Source organism: Phalacrocorax carbo, chromosome 10, assembly GCF_963921805.1.
Source record: "Phalacrocorax carbo chromosome 10, bPhaCar2.1, whole genome shotgun sequence".
Lineage (NCBI taxonomy): Eukaryota > Metazoa > Chordata > Aves > Suliformes > Phalacrocoracidae > Phalacrocorax > Phalacrocorax carbo.
Window position 1 is genome coordinate 24939196 of NC_087522.1, and position 6008 is coordinate 24945203.

Below are 6008 nucleotides of genomic sequence, written 5' to 3' on the forward strand. Positions count from 1 at the left end.
CCAAGTCCAAGCACAGGCCGTCTTAGAGTCACAGGCGCAAATCTGCCCTCATTTGTTTTAACCATTCACGTAACTGTACCCCTACTCAAGACACACACGGGCTAGATTTTCAAAACGTATTTCCATTTACGCATGCAATAGTAGAGTCCCTCACTTAAGAGGCACGCAACACAATTTCTGTGGTAGGTGAACTTGGTAATGCTCCCTTTTGCCCTACAAGCACAGCACTGTCAGATGGAAGGGCAAGATCTGGAAAACACACATTTTAAGAAATCTGACATTAAAAAAAGCGTAGAAGCTGGGTGAACGTGCCCTACGACAGAATTTGCATTAATCAGAGCCTCACTCCTTATGTATATCTATAAATGCATTCCCATCAGTAACAACAAATGCCAGACTAGGGCTAGGGGGTTGGTAGTCTTTGGGGGGACGGGGGGTGGGGTGTTCCATGGTGTGGGGTTTTTAAAGCATGCTTTGAGCTTTTTAACCTCAAATCAAAGAGTGAGTGTTTGCAATGGCTGTGGACAAGGAAACTCAGGTAAAAGGGAACAAATAATAGATCAAACCATCTCTGCAAAGAGCTTTTAAGGTGCAGAGTACTTGATAATTCCAACAGAGATATTAAAATGATGTAAACAACAACACAGACAATAAATGCTGCAGAGAAGCCTGTACCAAGTAGCGCATTCTTTCCTCAAAAGCCTGGGACGATCAAAGTATTACAACAAAAGATTCTGTGGTAAAGTTCGGGCTTTGTCAGGGCAGCAGGCATGGCAATCCTCTCAGACCGGAGGAAGGGACCTTTCAGAACTTTCTACAGCTTTAAAAATCATTTTAAGGAGAGGTGATTCTAACTGTAACGTCCCATTGTCACACAAGTGCACCTTTCCTCAGCACTAAGTACTTGTTTTAAAAACTCTTTTGATTTTTGTACATTGTATAGCCTTTCTATATCTAAACTCACCACTTTGCTTTTGTGGGGTTTCGACATAACAAAAGCAGAATCAAACCAACCCAAAATCATACTTCAACCAACTTCAATTCAGTGAGGAACTTGGTAAGGTGTAGGAGCCATAGATTATACGAAACAGCCATAGATTATAAGAAACACAGGTGCTTTTTTAAATGAGACTGTATTTGTAATAAGAAAAAAAATGGAAAAAAAGGAAATATGAAGTACCTCCCCCCTTAAATGTAAATAAACTTCTTTTCTGCCTGCATAATGCATACCTCTACCACCAGCACAAGCCAGACACTGGCTTTGTGCTGTACTGAACATGAAATATTAATGTAAGATACCTATAAAAACTATCCTTCAGTTCACCCTCTATTTACAGGGTACAGAAGTAAATATCTCGCCCCTTGAATTCAGCAGACATCTCAAAACCCTTCTGTGCACTGCCCCACCTTTTCAGTATATGGTTTGTTCCTAAATAACCTTTGTGCAGTGAAAATACATCAGAAACAGGATGTGAGCTGCTTTCTGGCACAGAGTAATTGAACAAGGGCAATTCACGAACGTACAGTAGCCAGGCCTTTCGTGGAGTCTTACAGTTCTAGCGTACAGCTAGCTATGCATGTGACTGCACAGTTGTGAGCATAAAGGATGAAGGGGACAGGAAAGAAGTAGTATTAGAAGCTTAATAATAGGTTTTCAGCACTGCCTCTTCTACACAAGCAGCCTCTCCTGAAGGCTAGGCTGCTATACCAGCTCACATCACTGTGAGCTGCCCTCCAAAAAGCACAGCCCTATCGGACTACGAAGTTCTTTCTAGAAGATTTTAAACAAGCAAAACCAACAAACATGAAACAATAATAAAAAGGTTCAGTCACCGACATGTGTTTCTCACATGATGCTTATCTTGAGTTTCTGGTACCCGTGCAAAACACCTATAACACACGAAATAAGAGAGTCTATCAAGGTTCTTACAAACTGGTATTGAAATGAAGTAGAAATCTCTGTGGTAAACAAATTCCCGTAGTATCAATTCATTTGACTGAATGAAGTTCTTCAGGGCTCTGAGAAGAAGTATAAAGGATCTGAACAGCCATGATGTGTTCACATTCAACTATGATCATTATAAATAAACTGCACAAACCACCCAAGTGATAGCTGAGCTCACTATTAAAGCTTTCCCACCGCACACAGAATTGGCCACAACCTTCTAGGGCACCATTAAAACTTTTTTTCCCTTTTAGAAAAATAAAACAAGAAAACAACAGCACATGAAACTTGCCTCCTTTGTGCAGATCTGCTCCATATAATTTCTACAGTGACGTTTAACAGACACACACAAAACCTCATCTCTAAAAAAGGGAAGTAAAGTTGGAGTAAGAACTCTTTAGGCCCAATGCTTGAAATGTAGCCGAAGCTGAATAGCCTAGGGTGATGAGAGATCTTTACAAAACCTAAACTGAACGCAGAGTTGAAGCTGGATAATACAACAGCATTTTTCTCTGAACAGCACAAGTTTCAGTTTCCTACTTTAAGTTCTTTGAAGGAAAGCTTTGTATTTTCATTTCCTAAAGGAAGAAAACCACTTTCAACTGCCTTCTTCCACCTCACAACAAATCAAGTTCAGGATGCACATAGAGAAGAGCAAAGATTAAAAGCTTTCAGACAGAAATCTTACAATGACTAATGATAAAATAATTATTAACAAAATATTTGTTAACACAACATTTGAAGTATACATCACATTAGCTTTGTTAGTTACCCCCCCAAAAAAAAATAAATCACTAAAACCTGTAATGGGACCTACTCCAAGTTTCTTGTAGCTCAGGTCAGTTATGGCTAAAAACTGGGGGTATGACATAGTTGGCATCCAGCTGGTGGCAAGTACTCGGTGAGCAAGCACCAACCTTCTGCTGGACAATCGGTCTCTTAAGACCCTGAAGCAATACTCTATACATGCTACCATGCAACATGAAATCAATGGATAAAGAGGTTACTTCACACTCCGTCTGTACCAGCTCAAACTTCTGATACAACTATCATAAAAATAACCTAATTTCTCTGCCACAGTAAGGTCAAAAGGTTTAAAAACATGCAAGAAGCACTCCACCTGTTTTTTTTAATAGTTTTAAAGTTTCATTTACTGAGCTACAGAATCCCTTTCTAGAAAAATAGTAAAAAAATAGCCCCAAAGAAAGAATTTCATTCAAGCTATCATGAAACATGCCCAGATATTAATAAAATTCCCAAAGCCTGTGATCTTTCTCTAAAGCACAGTAATTAACTTCTCCAGCTAATATGGGTAGTTATGCACCTTCTTTTGTTTCTTTCAAGACACTGTTCTTACTAGTAATTTAATGTCACTATGTAAATATAAACGATAAAGTTGTACTATACACAATCACTAACAAACTTAATATAAAAGTTTTAGCATTACAAATTAACCAGGTAGCACTTACGAATCTGAGATTTCTAGGGTTGGGGTTTGTTTGGTTTGGTTTGTTGTTTTTTTTGTTTGTTCATTTGTTTGTTTTCCTCCAAGGCTTTGAAAAGCATGTAATTTTCTTCACAAATTAAGTCCCAAAAATCAGCCCTCTTTTAATCAAAGTTAAACGTTCCCCCGCTATGTAGCATATCCAGCCTCACCAGCTACCTCCGGGCAAGCACAGGAAAGCCCCAGGAAGCAGACTTACAAAACTGAAACTAAGCAGGTGTCTTCATTGTTAGAAGTGAGCACAATGAAGGGGGGGGGGGAAGGAAGTAAACAGACAGCCAAAATACTTTTTCTTTCTGATAGCTGAACATCTACAGCTAAGCAAAAAAGATATCTATCGATATGGGTGTACAGGAGTATCTGTCCTTTAACCTGATAACAAGCAACAGCATTTCTAGTTAGGAAAACTTCATTGGCCCAGAGGAACCTAACTCTTATTAAGTGCCTGTCCCCACCTGATTCTTCCATGCTCAGCTCTACCGTACATCACAGCACGCAACTTTCTCATGACAGGCAAGTTATTCCCCCCCCGTGGGACCTTTTTACATGCAGTCTCCACTGTGAACAAAAGTTCATTGTCAAGCTCAGCGCCTGGGCCCAAACAAACATTCAGGAGGTAGGAGGGGAAAAAGAGAGGAAGCACTCCTATCCACAACGGTAAGATGTGCAGGCAATCACCATTACTTACAATTAAAAAGCGGGAACAGGTGTAGCAGATATCATACTTTGATAGCTGAACAAAGAATATTACAGCACGTGACTGAAATGTGATGACATTTGTTCACCAATCGAAAACAAAAGCCACTCTCCAATGGCACTCTTTCCTCCACCCCCAAGAATTACGAACTTGGAAATCTCTCCATATTGAAACACATCTGTTCATAGCCTCATTTTTGACACTTCAGAAGAAGTTGAATGAAGAGCTCCATGGATTAATCCAATACGAATTCGCCTAAAAACCTCGGGGTACAATCCAGTCAGAACCCACCGAACTGCAGAGGTGGTTGGGGGAAAAGCTCTACCGACAGCAAAGCTTGGAATAATAATTAAAAAAGCGCCACACACCACCACTAAAAAAAAAAAACAACAACCCAACAACAAAAAAATCCCCGCAGAAAGACAAGTGAAGAAAGGAGCATGGAGGAGAGGACTACACCAAATGGCAGAGTCCCACATAAGCCCCACTCCACCTACACAGGCGCAGGAGGGAGGGAAAAAATAAAAATAAAGAAGTGTCCGTCCCCAGCGCCGGCAGCCGTGCCGGAGCAGGAGCGGGCAGCCCCGGCCCCGTACCTGTGCGGGAAGGGCAGCACCAGCGTCGGCGGGGGCAGGCCCGGCTCCCGAATAACAAGTTGCAGAAGAAACCGTATTTTCCCGGCGCTACTCGGGCCACAAAGGCGAATGAAAGGAAGGAGGGGAGAGGGGGAAAAAAAAAAAAAAAAAAACACACACAAAAAAAACCCCATAACACACACACACAAAAAAAAACCCACCACCGAAACCCGCAGCAGCGGCTTTACTACGAATTATCCATCACCGAAAGCGGCATCATTTCCCAGATAATAACAAAACTTCCCCGACACCATCGCGGCAAAAGACCCGACCGAGAGAAAAGGGCCTGGAAATAATCATCCTGAAGGAAACCGGAGGGGAGGGGATAAGTCTCCCTCCCCCACCCCATCCCCAGTGCAATGTGTCATCTCCTTCCCCTGCTCCTCCCCCCAACCCCAATGTGTCACCTCCTCCTTTTACCCCAAGTGTCACCCTCCTCCACCTCTCCCGCTCCCGCTCGCAAACTTCTGCCGGCGCCCGCCGGGGAGGCCGGGGGGGGGCGGCGGCGGCGGCGCCCCGGGACACTCCAGCGCTCTCTCCCCACCAGCCACCATCACCGCACACACGCACGCACACACACACCCCGAGGGAGGGGCCGGGGGGGCCGCGGAGAAGTTGCTGCTCCTCATCGCCAAGTTGGCCGGAGAGTGCGGGGCCGGTCGCCGCCATCCTCGGCGCCCCCAGACCCGCCGCGGGGGGAGGGGGGGGAGAGGAGGGGGATGGGGGGGCAGGGAGGAGGAGGAGGAGGAGGAGGCGAATCCGAAAGGTGGGATACTACACCCTGCTGGCGGCGGCGGTGCTGCTGCGGGCCGGCCGGGGTCCCCCTGGCAGGACCTCTCTGTGAGGGGGAGGACTCTTCTTCATAGGGGGAGGGTGCCGGCGCCGCCGTTCCTCCGGGCCTCCCTGTCCCCCTCTTCTGGGCGCCTCTCTCTCTCTCCTCCTCTCACTTTCTTTAAGCTAAGCGGGGAGTGGAAGATGGTAGGTTGCTCCCTTCTCCTCCTCCTCCTCCTCCTCCTCCACCTCTTCGCTCGCTCTCGCCTCTGTGGGGTCCTTTTCCTTCCCCCTCTCCGCGGGGGGCTCCTCCTGCGGCGGGGAGGAGGGGGCGGGCGGGGAGGGAGGCACGAAGCCGGAGAGGCGCAGGAGGAGAGAAACTGTGACACAAAAACAAGCCGAGAAGCTGAACTCTTCTTCAATCCCATTCACCCGGCCCGGCCGCAGCACCGTTCG

At 45.4% G+C, this 6008-nt stretch overlaps 1 protein-coding gene across 17 annotated transcripts in view; it reads right to left on the reverse strand.

The window, feature by feature from the left end:
* PHF21A (PHD finger protein 21A) overlaps positions 1–5998 on the reverse strand; it is a 134343-nt gene extending 128345 nt beyond the window's left edge. For 13 of the 17 annotated variants that reach the window (XM_064462568.1, XM_064462569.1, XM_064462567.1 and 10 more), the window contains exon 1: positions 5562–5998. The gene's annotated coding sequence lies outside the window, so the exon portion shown is untranslated. Of the gene's footprint in view, positions 1–4137; positions 4849–4942; positions 5105–5363; positions 5456–5561 lie in introns of those variants that run through there. The other 4 variants (XM_064462571.1, XM_064462564.1, XM_064462570.1 and 1 more) reach the window with 3 other exon arrangements.
* Positions 5999–6008: the final 10 nt, after the last annotated feature.